Genomic DNA, 23,583 nt, shown 5'->3' on the forward strand with positions numbered 1-23,583 from the left:
AATATCACAGAAGTGACACTGTGCTAGTTCTGGGGGCAACCCTTAAATGACATAGCAGCTTACACCTCTTGCTTCTTAGAAGTCAGCTGCCAGAAGTGAGAGTATCATTCTGTGATGGTCCCAGCTAGTTGGGAAGGCTCTGGAAAACAAAACATCTTTTTTTTAAAAAATGTTATTGAATCATAATTGATTATACATATTTTGGGGGTTCAATGTTGACATATGTTGATAAAATCCATATTACTTGCATATATATTGTTACAAATCATACTTATTCTTTATGCCCTTTGTCCAATCTCTCCCCATCACCTCTCCTTTTGCCCTCCCACCTCTGAAAACCCTAGATTTCATCTCTCCTTCTGAAAGAGTAATGGTTACTCTGTTGATTTGTTGCCTAGATGATCTGTCCAGTGCTGAGAGGTGTGTTCAGTTCCCCTAATATTATCGTACAGCAGATGCTTCTTCTGTCTCTCTGAAATAGGTTTTGTGGAGAGAGACATCCTCTTCTTTTCTCTGGTCTCTGCTGGTGACTCTCCTTGTGTCAATGCACTCCAGTGGCTGGTGGACCATCTGCATGGTGGATGTGGGGTCTAGCCACTTTTGTGGCAGCCGTGGTTATTGTGGTGGTTGTGGTGGGCCACCCACATGGATGTGATGTTTTTGGCATGCTCCTTAATTAGTTGCTGGTGGCTCCTGGCTCCATACCTCAGGACCCCAGGCGGACCCTGTGGCACTGGTGGTGTGCCTGGTTGTAGGCCAAGGGTCTGGTCCCCAACTCCAGGCAGGCCCCAATGAGTACTCTGTTTTTTCTTTCAGTTCTGTGTTGGATTATTTGCTGTTCCCACTACTTGAACTCTGCGCTGGAACTAATTTGTTGCCCTTTGCTTACTTTTAAAGTGGGGAAACTTCCTGTGGGGACCAGTACTTGAGCTGCGTAGTTGAGCTAAATTGCTGCTTTGCTGCTGATTCCCTGGGGAAGGTTTTTTGTGCAGCTCTAGTTTTAATGGTTGACTTTATAGGTACTTCCAGCTCTCATGCAATCCACTGCACCTGGCTTGGGTAGAAACACTGGTCTGGGCCTGAGTCTTTTCATCAAACTGCACCCCATGCAATTCTGTATTCCTGACCAGTCTCCTTGGAGTCGTCCTATGCTGATTGGGAGGCAGATCAGCTATCCTTGCTGTGCCCCAGTGTTCTCCTGGTGGGCCCATCTCCCCTACTGCCCATGCTTCAAATACTTCCCATGGGATGAGTCCCTTGCAATGACTCACTGGCCTCTGAGTGGCTCCTTTTTTTCATTTGTTGTGTCTTCTCAGTCCTATGTGGATCCACAGGAACTCTATTAGTGGTCTTGCTGGCCTGGGTGCCACCAAGGCCCTCTTCTCCACTGCCACCTCCAAGCAACTTCATCCAAAAGGCACAACTGTGGCTTTTGCCAGCTCCTGCTCTGTGTGCTCAGCAGCTCCAGCCTGGAAATGGCCAGGATTCAAAATGGTTGGAGCAGTTTTTTCTTTCTCTCATCCTGGCTTCTCCTGCCCTCATGTACTCCGTAGGTCTCTCCTCCTCTTCCCCTGAGCCATAGCAGTCGCAGCCTTGCTGTCATTGCTTTTCAATAGTTGTAAATTAGTTGATTTGTGGGAGAGAGTGATGCTGGGGACCATCTATTCCCACCGTCTTGACCAGAAGTCAAAAAAAAAAAAACCCCAAAACATATTAAGGAAAGACTGAGAGGCCAAGGAAGACTGAAGCTCCACACATGTGAGCAAAGAAGCCACCTTGAATATCTTCTCATCAAATCAAATGGTATAAGAGGCCCTAAGAGAACCACACTGTTGAGCCAGGCAACCTACAGAACCACATGAGATAATTATGGATTGTTTAAAGCCATTAAATTTTGAGATGTGCTATAGTCTGAATGATCCTCAAAATTCCTGTGATGAAACATAATCACCAGGGTGGTAGTATTAAGAGGTGGGGCCTTTAGGAGGTGATTAAGCCACAAGAGCTCTGTCACCAGCACATCTGGGTCTGGAAGTTTACTTTCAATATAAAAACCTAAATAACTAGAGAAGAATGCATTTTGCAGTTGGTATTAAGACCAAAATCTCAAATAGTCTTGGGACTTGGCAGAGGGCCCCATGACTCCTGAGGCTGTGGTCCTTTGAAGACCAGCAGGGAAGACCTGATTAACCAGTTTGAAGGCCTGAATGGCTCACTGGCCTTAACTTTGCTCTTAAAGAGTAATCTCAATATTGGTCTTTATCTCACCAGCCTATTAATTTCCTAGACTTTTGTCACAGTCACTTGAATATGATACTGCTCGATTCTTCTCAATCTATCAGAAAAATTGGTCCCAACCCTCCTCCCATATTCTAATTTCTGTATTGCCTTCCTCTGCCCTCATTTCCCTTTGCCAAAGATTGTGAATTTGAGAACATTAGTCATTTCTCTACTCATTCTCAGGTGCATTATCCTCTCCAGTTTTGTTCACTGCAAAGCACTAGCCCTTTTTTCTAGAAACTGCACCTGTTTTACATTAGGGTGCTGCTTTTTTCTTCCTCTTCTACCTTCAAGTTCTAAAGAAAGCTGACAGTGATATTACCCTACCTTCTTTGACAGAGTTGACTTATCCAGGGGTGATCCAATTGGAATTTTTCCTTGGGAAGAGTGGGATGAGTAGAAGTTGCTCTTTAGTGGCAATGTTATGAAATATGAGGACTCCAATCTATGATAGAAACTGATCTACAATAAAAATAAAAATAAAAATAAACCCTTACATCCAGAGAGAACAGAAGAAAGACAGAAGGGTGTTTGCTTCCTGGATTCAGTTTCCTGTTAGGCTAAGCTCACCCTGTGGTTCCGTGGTTAGGCAGTCCAGCCTTTCAATAAAGTCCCCTCTCAGCTGGAAATAATTTGAACAGATTCCTATCTGTTGCAAACGAGAAAACTCATGATTAATATATTAATCGCCTGTGGCCATTGAGTCACCCTTCTTTTAAGAGTTCCTAATTCGGGCCTGGTCAGACCTTAGCTTCTCTTTGACTGGTTAGCATGCCCTTTTGAGGAAGTTTCACTGAAACCATCTGAAGCAAATACATCACAGTTGTTCTATGAAAATGTTTTCTACAAAGTAGGTTTTCAAAGCTATTTCAAGGTCTAATAATTTTTCCTTTCAGAAGGTATTTATAATTAAACTGGACTCTTTATCATCCAGTTTAGAAGGTCTCATACCTATCTGTACTTACATTTTTTGATGAAGGATCTATGTACAGTACTCTTGATCCTTCAGCCAAAGAGCAAGTTCATTTTAGGTTTGGTATGAATGGGCCTGTCTTCCTTCTTCCAGGACCTGAAGTATAGATCTGAATTTGGACTCTGCATCATAAATAACTTAAAATTAAGATCAGCTCGGGGCCTTAGAATAAAGATAAAAAAGCAGTGTCGATGTGATGGCTTCAGCACTGTAGGATCGCAGTGAGTTTGGGGCACCAGAGCCATTTCGGTTTCATTACTAATTCTATGATGAATGCATATCTGTGAGTGGTAGGACAGAGTACAGCAGAATTCCGCAAAGAAGTCATATAGAGAAGTAAATCTGAATGTGGAATTTGTAATAAATCTATGACCAGATACTTTTAGAAGCTCATTTCACAGAGCTCTAACCCCACCTTCTAGCCCATCCCCTGATTCTGATGTAAGGAGATAGTTCAACTATTCCGTGAAAAATACAACTCTGTACATGTTCAGAAAATCCTTTGTGTTCTTTGCTCCCATTAAGGATAATCCAAAACAGACCAAAAAAAAAAAAAAAAAAAAAAAACCACAGGGCAACACCACTAGTCATGCACTAATCATTACTTTACACCTCAGAATGTTCATGCCTGCTTCAGGCAAATCTCCATGAGAATTCTAAATGTTTTGATTGCTCAATAATCACTGACAAAATGCAAGAGGCCCTCATTGTGCAGTCATAGCAGGCCTCCCCAAGTGCGAATTCCCAAAACCTACTTATTTGTCAGCAGCTGCAATCTTCTGATCTCCAAAGTTACATTTGCTTGGAACCCAGCCTTTGTTTAGAGTAACTTAAATGCCCCGGGCAAAATGCACATCTCCCCCTTAAATGTACTTTTCCCTCTGAGTTGCCTGCAATGCATTTACTTTAAAAAGAAACTTACAGATATGAAAAAGCTTATGTGGGGGATTAGACATAAAGCTATGTGGTTCTAGAAATCTAACTTTGCTCTCTTTTATTTATGAATGGGAACGGTCACTGGAAGCTTTTTGGGGTATAGCTGCTCTTGAAATCTGTGTCAGTTGCTAATCAAAACATACTATTCCACAGTAGAGGAGATGTATGCATGTTTCTGGAGGAAAAAAGAGTATGTTTGAAGATCTTGGCTGTTCCAATTTTAACTTCCTTTCTTCATGGAACATGGGCCTTTTCCAGGCTCATTAAAATTGGGTGGGGTGGGGGGCTTTGAAAATGTTTGTTGGTACATGGTGTAGTGTGAAGGGTGGGTGTGGACGTCAAGCTTAAGCTGAAAGAAAAGATAGAAGTGACAGGTCTTTACCTGTAGAGATCCATGAAGATCGTTGAAGTCCTGAAAAAACTGAGTTACGAAACAGAAATAGAATTCTGTAGACACAAAGCAATATTGCCACAGCCAAGGGTCACCTGAACAAAATGTAAACAGATTATCAAATACTGTCATTAAATTAAATTTTCTTTCAATATCTGAATATGGTTTTCAAATTTTCTCTCTTCATTGTCCCTTCTTATTTTCTTCTTTATAAATATTTGAGATTCCATGTTACCTGGTTATTGAGAAGATACTGGAATTTATGACTACTTTAACTTATTTCTGAACCATTTTTATTTTATTAAAATTTAAGAAATAATTTTAAGTAGTCTCCAGCATTAACAATTGCCAGTATTTGAAATATATATATATATATATATATATATGGTAAAATATAATAATATTATACTGTGTATTTCTAAACAGCTAGAAAAGAGGATTGTGACCATAATCACCACAAAAAAAAAGGTAAATGTTCAGGGGATGGATATGCTATCTACTTTAAGTGAATCATTATACAATACATGCATGTACTGAAACAACACAGTGTACCCCATAAACATGTAGAATTAAATTTTAAAATTAAAAAAAATCTAGGTACAATATCTCTAATTTTATGATTGGCAAAATATTTTGATATAATTGTATGAATAGCTGGAAGAACAAAAATTCTTATTTCTATTTTATAGGTGATAGAACAGTGACTCAGGAAGGAATGTAAAACAAAGAGCATCAAAGCATAGGTTACTTTCTAAGTCTTCGGCATGCTAACTTGGTGTTTTCTCCAGTAAATACATCATGTGCTATTTTAAAAAAATCTTTCCAGAATTTAACTACCAAGGGAATGGTCCCTACAGAAACCTACAAAATAAGGTTTTTTGTTGTTTTACCTTAAGTGCACTGCATAAATTAACATTGACGCTAAAGATAATTTTGCCAGGAATAAACCATACCTGTAGGTGTGAGAGATTTTCAGCTTAACATTTGAATCTTCGTGGATGGAACTAAGTTTCATACCAAGAGAAAACACAACACCATTGACATTCAAGTTTCACTAAATGACAACTAACAATACCGTATTTATCCTCGCTAATTGATGGATCACTGTAAAAAGGTATGACCACAAGATTATTGTTGTAGTTACAATGAATGAAAACACTTTCAGATGTGGATTGGTTTTGTGGGTGGTGTTTTTGTTTTGCTTGTTCTGTTTTGGTAAGGGGATTGATTTTTTATCAAGGTCTTGTTCCAAAATCAGTTTATATATAATAGCTTATCATATTTTCATCTCAATTTTTCCCCTATAATTCAAAGATAATCAAATGCCTATGGCAACTCTTCTACTCCCTACATATTCAAACCCATGTTGACAACTTGCCAGATTCTCATGTTCTGAAACTGTTTGGAATCCTCTTGGAGGTTTTCCTGGCTATTGAAGGTCTCTGCCTACAAAGCTCAGAAAATGAGCAGCTCACAAGATCATGTCCAGCTGGCTCTTCTTTCACATTAACTTGTGTATGGTCAGTTTGTCAACTTTTCCTATCTCACAAGTAAGAAATAGTAACTAAGAAAGCAATTAATTCCAAATCCTCCCTACAGACAGGTCTTTTCCACCAAAACTATGTGATAATTTTTAAAAAATTTCTGAGGTTTGTCATCCTTACATTATTCCTATTACAAAATCATTTACTATTACTGAACACTTTTAAAAAAATTTAAATCGTGACCTTCTTTCTTCTTTTATATGTAAGATACAGGACAACTATTTAACATTTTCCTCATTGATTTTATGAATTCGGAGGTAATATTGAGTCACCCTTCACCTTTTGTTTCTCATGATTTACAATCTCAGCTTACTTGACTTTGTCCATAGTCCCTAAATTGCCACCTATTTCTTCAGCTTTTCCTTCAACTTAACACTCAAAAATGACAAATACAGAATCTTGGCTCTGTCTTTTGACTGACTTCGTTGACAATGTACAAGTTACTTAACCTCTGTAAAACGGTCTCCTTAATTCATAAAATAAGGGTAATAAAATTTATTTCATAAACTTTTCTAAGGGTTAAATGCAAAACAAGTATATATAATGCACTTAGCACAGTGCCTTCAGTGTAAACTCTTGGTAAAGTGTAAATTCTGCACAGATTCTAGGCTGGCTGAGGAGGAGGGGGGCATACAGGAGGATCTGTAATTTAAAATATATTTCTCCTTAAAAATTTTTTTAAAAAAAAAGGATAGGAAAGAAAAAGGAGCTATGCACTATAAACACATAGCCTATAACTATCCACTGTGGCTGTGTTAGGAAGCACTGGCTCTGTTCTGGCTTTGCCTGTTGGGCTCATCTTAAACAGGCTGCTTCTTTGCAAACACGTCCCCTGATTGCTTTATACCCATGTGTTCTGCCTGCTGTTCTCATTTCCTCAACTCCTGAGCTGCTGTTACTACTCTTCAAATTGAGGGCACCCAGGAGATGGAAACCTGCAGGGCAGCAGAATGAATTTAATCCCATTGTTAGTTTTTGTTCTAAACTGCTCAGCAAGCAAAGAGCAACTCCTTACAGAATGTGTTGCTCCTGAGAGTGAGAGGGTAATGAACTGTAAAAACAGATGGCTCAATCCCCTAAAGCCATTACAGGGTTAACTTCCCACGTGCCTGGGAGCAGCAAGGGTGCCCACTGCCTGCTGATCATCTCTCCAAATCCCTGGTATAACTCAATCTGTGTCTCAAAAGAAGTCTCCTTTGTGGGGGGAGAAATATGAAAATGTGTTAAGATGATCAAGAAAAAGAGAAATCCTCCATTCCCTGTTGCAGAAAACTAATAGATATTAGGTAATTTTCCTCCCAGTCATTCTAAAGAGTTGATACTTCAATCTGGGGAGGTAGCTGGAAGTTTTTGCCTGTGGATTGAAAGAGAATACAAATACAGGTTATGTTTTCAACTATGTGCTCTGTAAGAAGCTTCGCGCCAGTGTGTTCCTCTCTGTCTTATGACCTTTCTGACTATAGCTTGGTTTAAAGAATTCACCATCAGTGCAGGCATATATCCCTTATAAAGTCTAATAGAAACTGCAAATGCACATTAAGGGAAAGCACGTCTCAAAATAAAATAAAATAAATAAATAAATAAAAGCTTTTACTTTTTTTTTTTACACTAAAGCTTTTACTACAAATAGAAAAAAGAAAAGGAAAATAACAGCATTGGTCCTTTTTCTTTTCTATGCATTCTATTTTTAAAGCATTTTTGGGGAAAAATGACAGTGGCCGTTTTTTTATATTGTTGTTTGTTAACAGGGCTCTAAAGACATTTTTTCCTCAGAGCATGGTGAAAAGTGCCTTCATCCATTGAAGACAAGAGACGATGAAGAGAAAACTAGCTTTCTTTTTGGGTCCATACTATAATTTTCGTTGACCTGAGGTGGTTCTTCATATTGTACTACTGTGATAAATCAAACACAACTACAAGTCTTGCAATATTATTTTCATTTTAGATTGTTCTCAGAGATAACTATTTTGCTAATGACATAAAGTTTCAGGATACTTCTACAGAAATTTGTTTGGGGGACCAACTGCAGTCACTTTGAAGAAGTGTGTACATATGTCTTATTTGTAAATCTCGACTTTCAGCTATAAGGTTCTGACAAAGACTCCCTCCTTGAACAAATGGCGGTCAGGGTCCTCTGAGCCCTCTTCTCGACACGGCCTGCGCTCTGGGCTTCCCCATCCACCCTTGCAGAGTCAGTTGTAGCAACGATCCTACTAAGTCAGTTCAGAAAGAACCTCCACACCCTTGAAATCTGATCATTTTTTGGTATCTTAATAAATTTCTCATCTCCTACACTTTATGCCTGATCAACCTGGCTTGCCTTCGGCAAGAACGCTGTTAAGTCAGTTTAGCGAGAATCCCTCTACCTTTGATGTCCTCCTGTTACAAAGTTTTCATCCAACAACCTGACCTTCTAACCTGCTCCTTGGCTATAAATCTCCCACTTGGTCTTGTATTCAGAACTGAGCCTGATTTCTGTCTCCTATCCTGACAGTCTTGATACCTACCACAATAGTCCTGAGTGAAGTTTTCATTACCATTTTAACAAGTGTCAGAACAATTTTTTTTTTTCGTTAACAGTTCATTACTAGTTTCTACAAATCTCAGTAATCTATTCACAGAAATTCCAAATAAATCACAGGAACCCACTGGAGGAGCTAACCTGTTCCTTCATTTTTTTAAGTAGAAAATTTCGGAATATTTACTCGTCTTTGAAGAGAAAGTTCATTGCTAATGCTAATTTGCTTTTAATCTGCTTTCATCTCTTATTTATCTCTGCTTCCCCCTGGTTAATAGCATGGCATTCTTCAGGTATAAAGTGCTATTCTGCCTCTAGCCTCCAAATAAAAGCATACAGTTGTACATGCTAAAATCAATCCTTATTGGTCAGGGGGGAAAAAAAGGTTGCCTGCACACAAAAATCTATTTAGTGATTTGATGGAAATAAGTTTTCTCCAGAAATTTATAAGCCAGGAATTAGTCAGCATTTTATGAAGGAATACACTATTCATTTAAACTGTTAACTTAGTTTGAACATATAGACTCAGTCTATTATAGTCTTAGTCACAGTATCAAAAAAAAAGCCAAAGTACTTGTCTGACTGACGAGTTAAATCAAAACAATTCACACTTAATCAGTAATCAATGACTACAAAATTTACTAATGAATGAAAAGGGACACATTTGATTCCTCAGTTAATTTAAAATACTGTTTGCTAGACTTAGCCAGTCATGTGGGAAACAAAGAGAAAAAGGCAAAGGCAACAATTTAGTGCCTCCACAAATGTTTTATATATGTTCACTACTTTAATCCTCACAACCTTGTAGTAAAGGTATTATATTCATTTTGCAAAAAGAAAATCAAAGCTAAGAGAGTTTAAGTAATTTGCCTAAGGTCATATTGCTAGGAAATAGTAGATAACAGCTTTGAAATCAAGTCTGACTACAAAAGTTCACACCTTTTCCAAGGCCTGCAGCTCAGGCAGGAAACAATTTTGCATCCGTAGCTGATTCATGGATTGCAGCCATGGTAGCTAAGGTGATACTGTAATGAGTCATCATGGCATGAATCCAGCTCTTGTACAAATTGGCAGGTGAGGCCTACTTCAAGAGAAAGATTAAAAGTGTCTCTAGCAAATAAATAATATCTTAAAATATTAAGCTAGAAAACAAGTTCAAAAAATCAAATTTGTCAGTTTCATTGACTTTTCTTTAAATTGAGAATAAATTCATGTACCTGGTAAATTAATAATAGGTGTCCAGTGAAAAAATCTGCCTCCACTTTGGTTTCATGGGTCAGTTCCTATCCTCCTCCTCCCATATGTAACCCGGTGATTAGCTTCTTATCTGACCGTCTCAGTGGCTGTTTTACACACATTATTGTCACCTTTTTAAACACAAAAGGCAGCATAAGATACACATTGTTCTGCAGCAAGCTTTTTTCCCACGTGACAAAGCATGTTAGAGATGGAGAGTTTTTAGTATAGTGTATAGAGAGCTTTCTCATTCTTTTTTCTTTTTTCTTTTTTTTACAATTGCAGTGTTCCATTTATAAACAATAATTAATTTTAATCAGTCTCTTACCAATGGACGTGTTTTTCAAATGTATTGCCATTATCAGTTTTCATTTGTGTGTTGGACTTTGATCATCACTGGCCAATTTTCTTTTTCAATTATTCAAACAAAGCTTCTGTGAATAAGTGTGTACCTACACCATTTCATACATGTATGGGCATATCTGTAGGTAAACTACCAAACTGGGATTGCTGGATCAAATAGTAAATGAGTTTGCTGTTTCCTTGATAGTAAGTAAATTGTTTTCTATCGGTATCGCAGCAGTTTGCACTCCCACTTGCAATGTGTGAGCATGCCTATTTCTTATGGACTTTATAAAAAAAGAGATTTTTTCAAAGTCAAATTTTAGGATTTTTGCCATTCTGATAGATTTTTTTTAAAAAGCTATTTTAGTGTATTTCTTTCACTGTAATGTTGCACTTGTTTGTTATTTGTATATGTGAAAACTACTGAAAATACACATTGCATACTTCACTGCCTTACTAAAATCACTAATTGCTTGGGACAGTTTTTCAGTTGATTTGCTTGGGCTTTTCCAAGCAAACAATGACATTGTCCGCACATAGCGATAACTTACCTGCTTTACAAACTGTACTGTATAGTTTTTTCTTTTTCTAACTGTATTAGCTACTAACTTCAGAACATATGCAATAAAATTTTATAGGACTATTAAAAATGCATATAAACATCTGTGAACTACAAATAGGGTCTATAGTTTTGTTATAATATTGCTCCAATGTTAATTTCTTGACTTTCAAAAATGTACTATAGTAATGTTATGTGTTATTGCAAGAATCCCTGTGAAGAATACATGGGAACTCTGAACCATTTTTGCAAGTAAAAGTTTTCTTGTAGTTGAGCAGATTCTTGCTCTAATTCTTAGACTGATTTCTTTTTACAGGAACTTAGACCTTTTAGGTATCAGATATGCCTCTAAATAGTAGGAAACTCAATGATATTGTTTAGTCTATGCACATTCAAGGTTCATAACGTGTCTCATGTGTCCTGGTTGTATTTCACATAGCATGGCTATCTTTCTCCACTTGAAAAATTGGATTAAAAATTACAACTGAGATATATGCTGCTGTTTCCTGTACTGATCTCTGATGGGAAAACAGAAGTACCTCTGTTCTCTGTGTGACAGGCTGAAGGAGGAAATATGATCCATTCTCCTTTGAAATAATGGAACTTCACTGTGGAGTCCCTTATGGGGAAGGAAGAATATCAAAATAATCAATGGGAAAAATAGAAACATAAAGTCTTAGGGTTGAGGAGGGGACGGAAACTCATTCAGCTTGGATTAAGAAGATCTGTCATAGGATTGAGACTAAGTTTTCTGAGTCATTCTGTTAAAGGAGAAAGTTGAACTAGATGACCCAAGGCTGTAGTTTACAAGCACAGCTGATTTTTTCGAAAATCATGGCAAGCTGCTGAAGTGATTCTGATGGCCAGCTGGGTATGGAAATACACTGAATCAAGACAAATTTCATGTCTAAAATTATTGTTTTAGGCAGGACTAGAACAAAGTCTATTGCAGAGATGAATGATATTCTCAGCTTAATAATAATAACCAATTGATTGAAAAAGAGAGTTCTTAAACCAACCCATATATGCATTGCATTTTCAAACCTTAAAGGAAAGTCATTCTTGTTTTAAATTACTTTCTGTCCATTGGAAATTCTGGATTCACCTTCAAGCCTTTATTCTTAAGAACTCCTTTAAGAGAGTGTATTTGACTGACATACACCCTAAATAATGGCTTTAAGTGCAGTGAAGCCAAGCTTTTCTTTCCAATATTGTGAAGTACATTGAGTAATTTGTCATTCAGGATTTGAGTAGGATCACCACAAAAAAAGAGGAAATACTTCAGACAAGTGTTTTTTATATATATCTGTGTATATATATATATATATATATATATATTTATGTGATAATACATTTCTTGCTTAATAGAAGTTTTAGTTTATATTCCCACTAGCTTTTCATTTCTTAAATATCAAAAATGACTTAGCAGTTTTTATTTTCCTTAAAAAATATTTTTAAAATTCTGTAGTTGGAATCATCCACCTAAAGGGACTAACTACTTTTAAATCCTGACTCTAACTTTAACTTGTATTACCTTGTGCTTAAGTTAAAAAACAAAAAACAAGAACAAAAAGACTGCCTTCAGGCTGTTTTTCCTTTATTATTAATGTTTACCCCTAAGTGATCAATATATTTTTAATATGGAAACCAAGAACTGTTTCCTCCTATCTTTCTGAGAGGCACAATAACTAGAGACCATGCCACACTTGCCCCGGGTAAGAGACTGCCTCTTTAGCAAATGGTGCTGGGAGAACTGGATATCAATATGCAGGAGAATGAAACTAGACCCATACCTTTCACCATACACTAAAGTCAACTCAAAATGGATTAAAGAATTAAATATACACCCTGAAACAAGAAAACTTCTTAAAGAAAACATAGGAGAGAAACTTCAGGAAATAGGACTGGACACAGACTTCATGAATATGACCCCAAAAGCACAGGCAACCAAAGGAAAAATAAACAAATGGGATTATATCAAACTAAAGAGCTTCCGCACAGCAAAAGAAACAATTAACAGAGTTAAAAGACAACCAACAGAGTGGGAGAAAATATTTGCAAAATATACATCTGACAAAGGATTAATATCCAGAATATATAAGGAACTCAAACAACTTTACAAGAAAAAAACAAGCAACCCAATTAAAAAATGGGCAAAAGAGCTAAGTAGGCATTTCTCTAAGGAAGATATACAAATGGCCAACAGACATATGAAAAATGCTCAACATCACTCAGCATCCGGGAAATGCAAATCAAAACCACACTGAGATACCATCTCACCCCAGTTAGGATGGCTAAAATCCAAAAGACTCTGAACGGTAAATGCTGGCCAGGTTGCGGAGAAAAAGGAACTCTCATCCATTGTTGGTGGGACTGCAAAATGGTGCAGCCTCTATGGAAAATGGTATGGAGGTTCCTCAAACAATTGCAGATAGATCTACCATATGACCCAGCTATCCCACTGTTGGGAATATACCCAGAGGAATGGAAATCATCAAGTCGAAGGTATACCTGTTCCCCAATGTTCATTGCAGCACTCTTTACAATAGCCAAGAGTTGGAACCAGCCCAAATGTCCAACATCAGATGAGTGGATACGGAAAATGTGGTACATCTACACAATGGAATACTACTCAGCTATAAAAACGAATGAAATACTGCCATTTGCAACAACATGGATGGACCTTGAGAGAATTATATTAAGTGAAACAAGTCAGGCACAGAAAGAGAAATACCACATGTTCTCACTTATTGGTGGGAGCTAAAAATAAATAAATAAATTCACACACATACACACACACAAACTGGGGGGGGCGGGGGAAGAAGATATAACAACCACAATTACTTGAAGTTGATACGACAAGCAAACAGAAAGGACATTGTTGGGAGGGAGGGGGGAGAGGGAGGAGGGAGGGGGTTTCGGTAAAAGGCCACAATAATCAACCACATTGTATATTGACAAAATAAAATTAAGGAAAAAAAATAAAAATAAAAATAAAATAAAATAAAACACTTTTTTATTTAAAAAAAAAAAAAAAGGTTCTAGGGTGTCACTCTTGGTTCAGGTCCCACATTCATACTCTCATTACTGCCCTACGGGAAGGGCTGGGACCAAAAATAACAAAATTTGGCTTCTGTTCTCTCAGGAAGTACCTGTGAGCTTAGGCAGAGAAGACATCTATATCATACACAGTTAAGATTTGATGGGGAAAATATTTCAAAGCATGATGAACACAGTCTTCCTCCGTCTTAGAAGCCTGTGAAGGGCCCTGCTGCTATGCTGGGAATTAATACTGAAGGACAGCACACTGAGCGCAGTGTCCGGGGTTAAGTGCTCTGTCACTAAGGCAATGCAGTGAAGCTGACTTCTTGGTTGAATTCCAAATTGAGCTCTGCCTGATCTCTACGTGCTCCTGCACCATATTCACAAATACATTCATACAATTCTTCAAACAAAAATCAGGGTTTGAGGATAACTCCAGTGCAAGCATCAACACCAGTACCTGGCTCTTTCTGAATCTATAAAACCCAAATCACTTAGCTATGTGACCCTAGTCTTATATTTATCCCCTAGTTCCATTGAACTTTAATTCTAATGTTCTAGGCACTTGCTTTCTCTTCCATCGCTGATTTAAATCAGACATTCATGTATCAATGTCCCTCTTTACCCATCTTAACTCATCCTCTCATCTTGTTGGGAGACAATTCTCCATAGTCTCTTATATTTCTGCCCATTTTATAACATCTTTTATTGTGTACTATCCTTTCAAAGGTGTTTGTATAGTAAATAGCCTTGGAGATACAGTATCTACTTCCAGTGCAGAGGGTGATTTCTTTGCTGTCCAAGATAATAAAGACAATGGCTCTCTATGGGGAAAAGTTTGGGCAAGTTTGCAAGGTTTCCTAGATCGAGGGTTTCCTAGGCTCTGGATTTCTTAGCTGTCATGCACAACCACTGTGCATACAGCATCCTCCTGGGCCTGCTTCCAAATCATTCATGTGGAGCTCGTGGGGGTGAGGAAAAAATCTATGCAAAGATGAAGCTCATGCTGGCTTCTGTGCTGTGAAAAGTAAAGTTTTTTCTGTCTCTAACCCGGAAGTCTTGTGTCTTCTGCTGGCATCTGCAAGACTGTGACAAGCTAACTTGTGAGCTTGCGGGTAGGATAAAATCTCAGACCTTGCACAGTTCTTGACATGCCTCAGTTCATATAAGCAGTATAGACTGAGTTTTCTGTGTTGAGTTTTTCTAGGATTTCTTCCCTCTTTCTAATGGCAACCTGATTTCCTCTAGAGAATTGGATATTTCCACTAGATAGTATATTCAGGAATTTAATTAGGTGCTCTGTCCTCTCCTAGGTAAGGGATGGAGGCATGACCTAGTCTAACCTCACTGGAAATTAGAGTGACAAAGGCAATGAAAACAATTGTCCTTCATTCATACCAGTAGTAACTCCCTAAACAAATATTTCCTGCTATTTTTCTACATCTATTTTCTAGAATCTATAGATAATGTATGTCCAGGTCAGTTTCCTTACATTTCCTATGAATTGTATAAGATTCTCATATCCCCAAAAATACATTCCTTTCAGCTTAAGTTGGTTTCTGATTCCTTCAGTCAAAAAATTATAGCATAGACAGCATCCTGGGAAGTTTGAGCTTAGCTACCCACAGGTCATAATGTGTTTTTTGTGTTTTGTGAGCTGCCTTTTCACATAGCATGATTATCTCCCTCTACAACTGGGGATTAGAAAAAAGACACTATTAATGATATAAGTAAAAGCGATAAAGTGCCCTAAATTTCTAGATTTTGTAGATCTCTCTGGCTCCAAATCTATTTCAAATCACTCATTCATTAGTTTAACTAATACATACTGAGCACCTCTTTTATGCCTAGAACTGCTGGAAATATAGGCGTGAACAAAAGAGAAGATGCCTCTGCTCTCACAGAGCTTACCTTCTAATTCTGCTCTATAACTTATTTTACTCTCTCTAAAATAAAGCCTGTTAGGATATAAATTTTTTATGGGCAGAAATTGTGCTTTTCTTGTTTATCACTTTGTAACAAGTAGACATTAAGTATTCAATAAGTATTTATTGACTAAATAAATAAATTGCACTTCCAATGGACAGTTGCTGGCACTGAAATAAACTCATTGTTTATAACAAACAGAATTGTCCAAGACAGAGATTAAAAGCATTAGAACACAAAAGAATGAAAGAATAAAGTACTCTTTGTATTTAAGTGAGGCCAGTCTAATAATTTTCACAGTTAATACTCTTTTGACAAATTCTCAATGTTATTAAGAATTTAACTAGAGAGTGAATATAACAATCAAATTTAAAAAGTAAAAAATAAATAAAAATAAATAAAAAACCAAATAAAAAATTGTATGAATATAGAAGTAGTGAGTAGAATAATGGTTATCAGAGGTTGAAAGGGGAAGGGGGTCTCGGGGGGAGGGGAACAGGTAGATAAAATGTTGCAAAGTTATAGGCAGATAAGAAGAATAGGTTCTGTGTTCTAGGCTGATTATAGCTAATAATATATTATACATTTCTAAATAGTTAGAAAAGAGGATCTTAAATGCAATCATCTGAAAGAAAAGATAAATGTTTAGGTGATGGATACACTGTTACCTTAAGTGAGTCATTGTAAAATATATGCATATATTGAGACAACACACTGTACTCCACAAATATGAACAATTAAAAATAAAATTAAAAAAATAAAATCACTAAACCAAAAAAAGAGAAATGTATGAATAGAATTTAATTCACAGTTTAATGAAGAGTATTTTTTTGCACAAATCAAATGAGAATATAATCCAGAAGTTTATTTATTTATTTATTTATTTATTGGTTATGAATATTCATGAGATACAAAGCTGATTGTCACCCCTCATGCCCATGATGCGAGGGCCAGATTTATACTGGCAGCATACCCATTACCACGAATTGCATCTGTACCCCATGTCCCCCACCCAATTATCCCCAACCTCCCTCTCCCTCCCCCCCACTCCACTTTGTAGCCCAAGGAATGAATGTTCTCTACCTCTGACAGTTCAATGCACTACTGTGGTTTTTCTTTCCTTCTGTCTTTCTCTTTTAGCTCTCACATATGAGTGAGTACATGCAGTATTTATCTCTCTTTGTTTTGCTTATTTCACTCAACATAATTTCCTCCAGCCTCATCCATGTTGTTATAAGTGATCGTATTTCATTCTTCTTTATGGCAGAGTAGTATTCCATAGTGTATATAAACCACATTTTCCGTATCTAATCATCAATCGATGGACATTTAGGTTGGTTCCATGTCTTGGTTATTCTAAACAGAGCTGTGATGAATATGGGAGTGCAAGTATCCTTTCAACACAATGATTTCCATTCCTCTGGGCATATACCCAGAACTTGGATTGCTGGATAGCATGGAAGATCTATCTGTAGTTGTTTCAGAAAACTCCACAGTGTTTTCCATAGTGGTTGTACTAATTTACATTCCCACCAACAGTGTAGGAATGTTCCCTTCTCTCCACATCCTTGACAGCACTTGTTATTCACTGTCCATTTGATTCTAGTCAGTCTAACTGAGGTGGTATCTCACTGTGGTATTAATTTTCATTTCCCTGATGACTAGTTATGTTGAGCATTTTTGCATGTACCTGTTGGCAATTTGTATGTCTTCCTTTGAAAAATGTCTATTCAGCTCCTTTGCCCATTTTTTAATTGGGTTATTTGTTTTGTTACTGTATAATTGCTTGAGTTCCTTGTATATTATGGATACCAATCTGTTGCCGGATGCACAGTTAGCAAACTCTGTAGGTTGTCATTTCACTCTGTTGATTGTTTCCTTTGCTGTGCAGAAGCTTTTTAGTTTGATATAGTCCCATTTGTTTATTTTTTCTTTCACTGCTTGTGCTTTCAGGCTCATGTTCATGAAGTCTGTGCCCAGACCTAGTTGCTGAAGTGTTTCACCTACATTTTCCCTTAGTAATGTTACAGTTTCAGGTCTTATGCTTAAGTCTTTAATCCATTTTGAGTTGATTTTAGTGTATGGTGAGAGGTGCATATCTAGTTTCATTCTTCTGCATATGGATATCGAGTCTTCCCAGCACCACTTGTTGAAGAGGCAGTCTTTTCCCCAATGTAGATTTTTGTTGCCTTTGTCCAATATCAGATGGCTATAAGACTAAGGGGTGATTTCTGGGTTCTCAATTCTACTCCACTGGTCTAAATGTCCATTTTTATATCAGTACCATGCTGTTTGGGTTACAATTGCTTTGTAGTATAATTTGAAGTCAGGTGGTGACTTCAAACAGGTAGTGACAACCTCTGGCTTCATTTATTTATTTATTTATTTATTTGGTCAGGATTGCTTTGGCTATTTGGGATCTTTTGTTGTTCCATATGAAGGATAAGATTGTCTTTTCCATTTCTGTGAAGAATGTCATTGGTATTTTAATGGGGATTGCATTGAATCTGTAGATTGCTTTGGGTAGTATAAACATCTTCACAGTGTTAATTATTCCAATCCAAGAGCACAGAATATCTTTTCATCCTTTTGTGTCTTCTTTAATTTCTTTCAGAAGTGGTTTGTAGTTCTCATTGTAGAGGTTTTTCACCTCTTTGGTTAAATTAATCCCTATGTATCTTATTTTTTTCATAACAATTGTAAATGGGCTTACTTTCTTTATTTCTCTTTCATTATTTGAGTATATAAATGCAACTGATTTGGGGGCATTTATTTTGTATCCTGCAACATTACTGAAGTTTTTAACCAGCTCTAGGAGTTATTTGATAGAGTCTTTAGGTTTTTCTATATATCATATCATGTCTTCTACAAATAGGGAAAGTTTGACTTTGCCTTTTCCAATCTGGATTCCCTTTATTTCTTTCTCTTGCCTGATTGCTCTGGCTAGTACTTCCAGTACTATGTTAAATAGAAGTAGTAAGAGTGGGCATCCTTGTCTTGCTTCTGTTCTTAAGGGAAAGGCCCTCAGTTTTTCCCCACTCAGAATGATACTGGTGGTGGGCTTGTTATAAATGGCTTTTATTGTGTTGAGATATTTTCCTTCTATACCTAATTTGTTGAGAGTCTTTTTCATGAAGAGATGTTGAATTTTGTCAAATGCTTTTTCAGCATCTATTGAGGTAATCATATGGTCTTTGTCTGTGAGTTTGTTGATGTGATGTATCACATTTATTGACTTTTGTATGTTGAACCATCCTTGCATCCCTGAGATGAATCCCACTTGATCATAGTGTGTAATATTTTTTAATATGTTGTTGTATTCTGATTGCTAAAATTTTGTTGAGGATTTTTGCATCTAAGTTCATCAAGGATATTGGCCTTTAATTTTCTTTTTTTGTTGTGTCTTTATCTGGTTTTAGTATCAGAGTTATGTTGGCCTCATAGAATAAGTTTGGGAGAATTGGTATTAACGCCCCTTTAAAAGTTTGATAGAGTTCAACTATAAAGCCATCCGGACCTGTACTTTTCTTTGTTGGAAGATTGCTAATTACCACTTCAATCTCCTTGCTTGATCTGTTCAGATTTTCTGTCTCTTCTTGGTTCAGTCTTGGTAGTTTGTATGTGTCTAGAAAATTATCCATTTCTTCCAGATTTTCATATTTGTTGTCACACAGTTGCTTATAGCAGTCTCTAATGATTCTTTGTATTTCTGTGGTATTGGTTGTAATGTCTTCCTTTTCATTTCTGATTTTTGTTATTTGGGTCTTTTCTTTTCTTTTCTTTTTTTTGTTAACCTTGCTAATATTTTATCTATTTTATTTATTTTCTAGAAAAACCAACTTTTTGTTTTGTTGATCTTTTCTATTGTTTTTTGGGTCTCTATTTCATTTAGTTCTGCTCTGATCTTAATTCTTTCTTTCTGTCTACTACCTTTAAATTTGGATTGTTGTTTTTCAAGTTCTTTGAAGTTTAGTGTTAGATCATCTATTTGAAGCCTCTCCATTCTTTTGATGTAAGCATTTATTGCAATAAATCTGACTCTTAGTACTGCTTTTGCAGTATCCCACAGGTTTCAGTATGTTGTATGTTTATTTTCATTAGTTTTTAGAAATTTTTTGATTTCCTGTTTAATTTTTTCTTGGACCTATAGGTCATTCAGGAGCCTATTCTTTAGTTTCCATGTATTTGTTTAGTTTCCCAAGTTTTGCTTAATATTAATTTCCAATTTTTTGTCCACTGTGGTCTGAAAAGATATTTGGAATGATTTCCATTTTTGAAAAATTTGCTGAGGCAAGACTTGTGACCTAATATGTGGTCTATCCTGGAGAATGCTCCATGATAATGAGCTGATGAGAACAAAGTATATTCTTTAGTTGTTGGGGGAAATGTTCTGTATATATCTGCCAGGTCTGGTTCTCTAAGGTGTAGATTAAATCCTGTGTCTCTTTGTTAATTTGTTGCCTGGAAGATCTGTCTCATACTGAGAGAGGGGTATTCTGGTCACCTACTATTAATGTATTATGGCGTATTTCTTTCTTTAGTCTAAGAGTGTTTGCTTTATATATCTGGGTTCTCCAGTATTGGGTGCATATATATTTATGATAGTTATTTCTTATAGCTGGATCAATCCTTTTATAATTATATAGTGGCCTTCTTTGTCTCTTTTTATGTCTTTAGGTTTAAAGTCTATTTTATCCAATGTAAGAATAGCTGCTTCTGCTTGTTTTTGGTCTGAAGTTTAAAATAAGGTAAAATTATAGTCTTCATTGATTGTTTTTTGTCATCTTATTGTGGTGTCCTTGTTAGGGCTTCTATTTTTGTTTTAAGATTACACTTTTTTTTTTTTCCATCCTAGTACATCTTTTATTCTTTCATTTCACTAATTTTATTTCACTTTTTTTTTTTTTTTTTTGTCTTTTTTGTGACCGGCACTCAGCCAGTGAGTGCACCGGCCATTCCTACACAGGATCCGAACCCACGGCGGGAGCGTCGCCGCGCTCCCAGCGCCGCACTCTCCCCAGTGCGCCACGGGCTCGGCCCTTATTTCACTTTTAATTAGTTATTTTCTCCACTGATCCAACTGTTTCCATTTCAGCTTCTTCTAAAACTTATATCAAAGTCACTATTACCAGGGCTCATATCCAATGGCTATTTTCATTACTGCACTACATTTATGGTGGATGCTCAAAGAAAGATTTGGTCAGCCAGGGGAAATGATGTGTCTGTGACATTGAGTGGGGCCAACAGCCCACACTTCTCTTTCTACATACCTGAAAACTGCTTGTTCTCCATGCATGCTGGATAATTAAAAGACAAACGGACACGTTTTCTTGACTTCAGTGACAGCTACTAAATTCTTCATTCAAAAGAATCAACTGAATTCAACTTAATTGTCTCCAATACAAAGAGGTCAAGGCAGGGCATCAACTAAAAGCGAGTAAGCAGTCAACCACGAGTGTTACATGAATAAGTGATGAATAATTGGTTTGCTTTTTCCTGTTATATTCAATAGAAACTAAGTAGAACAGATGGGAAAGCAAAAATAAGAAAATATATACTATTTTGTACTAAGAGTTGGGTTCCTGTTTAAGCATGATTAAGCCAAGAGTTTTGTTTTAACAAGTGGCCTAAAATAGCAGGATTTAAATGTTTCTCATTACCGTGCAGCTGTTTTTGAATGAAAAGAAAGCCCAATTCAAAGAATAGTAATTGAACACTTGCTATGTACAAAACAATCCAAAAGATACAAAGTTAAGTAGGACTCAATTTCTATCTAAGTGAAGATTACAGTGGGAGAAAAGGAGACAATCTGTTTAGCATAAAACAGAAAAAACCCGTAAATGACAAAAATAAATTACAACAGTAATTAAAAAGAAATGATCTATGGCTGGGAAATGGGGACAAAGACCAATGTGGACAGAGAAATATAGCTGGGAAAGGGCATAGAGTGTTCTAGAAATAGCAAATATTTCTATGAGGTGGGAGCAGAGGATTTTGTGCACGTCCTGTGGGGAGGGAATGGTGGAGAAAATGGAGGAAGAAGCAACTGTGAAAAAAGGTGGAAGAGGGTCTGTGACTGGCTTTGTGTGTGAAAAGGACGAGTCCGACACCAGCTGACGATCCACGGGAGAGAGCTCGTTTCATTAGGCAGCACACACACATATATATAGGGCTTTAAGGGAAAGCTGATTGGTTTAAAATACAATCCCTACTTAGCATACCGCGTGGGGCTTGGGGCGGAGCTGATTGGCGCGTGTGATTTGTGCCAGCGGGAAGGAGAATGCTGAAGAGAAGGGCAACCAGCGCCATGATGGGGTGCGGCCGAGAAGGGCTTATGTGATCAGGGTGTGATCCCTTGGGGCATTTGGGTTCTTACAGTGTGCCATATATTAACTGTGGCATTCTGTTAGGGGAGACCTTGAAGGTTTGAGGTGTGTTCTAATCTGGGTGATGTTCTGAAAAGATAACTGGTGGCTACACAAAGGAAAGTCTGCAGAAGAGACAGACTGAAGACTGCTGAAGAGTCTGACATGATCAGAGCCCTGCTGTAAGATCATTTATCTGCCATAGGTTTCTAAAGGTGGAGAAATCAGGGCACAGAGGACAGGAGTACTAGTTAATAGGGGGTCCAAGGAGACCAAGGAGGCCCCAAACAAGGCTAGCAGAAAAGGGTAGGGGTAGAATCCGTAGGTAAAAGCGACTTGAGTATGAGAGGTACAGAGAAGCAAGATGATTCCAGAATGTATTTCTTACCTGTGTTTTAGCAGGATAGATTCTAAAAGGAATACAAAGCAGGACACTCTACTGTCAAAAATCTTTTGAGAAAACATTAGTTTATGCAAAGTTTAATACTTAATTATTTCCTAAGCAAAATATTTGGTTATTTAAAATTTTAGTCACAAAATGTGCACACTTTCCCTAATTTCCTGAGGAAGAACCAAAGACTTATCTACTAGGAAAAGTTACCTGATGGGAGTTTCCTGTCCTCTTTCGTGCATAAGCCTCACCTATGCAGCGTCATCTACAATATCCAATTTCCATTTCTTTAAAGTAGAATGAAAAACTCTACTTATTCAAAGAAGAGACAGGAAGACCACTAGTGTTTTTAGAATATGCACGTAGAGATTTTTAGCTGGTGTTTGGAAATGCATAAATTGCCTTTTCCTATGAGAATTTGTGTGTGTGTATGAGAGTGTCTGTGCTTGTCGTTTATCTCCCTACTGAAATATGTTAATGAAGTTATTAAATCACCATCAAATCTTCTATGATCAGATGGTTGATTTGAATGTAACCTCTATGTTCACAACAAACATTAATTTCTTCAGACATAAGAAGGTTTATATTTAGATATGAAAAATACACATAGATGCACTGGTTATTGTCTCAGCTAAGAATCACAGAGCACAGACAGGTACCGTACTAGTGACATATTTCTTGTTGAAAACCACAGTTATGGAGAGTTAGATGTGTACAGATTCTAACTATTGTGACCACACTTGCCTTGAACTGTTTTTGAAAATGTTAAGGTAGGTCAAAGCCAGACATAATAAGAATGACAACATGAAAGTAAGTGGCACAGGAAGAATTCCTAATAATAGGGTAGAGCCCTGAGTGTGGACATGGCTGTCCCCTTGCCTAATATAGCACAAGGTACTGTGTATCTCTGAGGTCCTCTGATGGTGTACATGCTGTGCTCCCTGTGGGCTCCAGAGTCCTAATTCACGGAGAAAGCCTAAAATACAAGCTTTTTTGTAGCTGGTAGACTCTTAAGTGTAGAGAATCCTTTAATCTAGCATTGAGAAATTTTGTGATACATAAGGATGAAGCTACTTT

The sequence above is a fragment of the Cynocephalus volans genome, chromosome 9 (genome assembly GCF_027409185.1).
Source record: "Cynocephalus volans isolate mCynVol1 chromosome 9, mCynVol1.pri, whole genome shotgun sequence".
Classification (NCBI taxonomy): domain Eukaryota; kingdom Metazoa; phylum Chordata; class Mammalia; order Dermoptera; family Cynocephalidae; genus Cynocephalus; species Cynocephalus volans.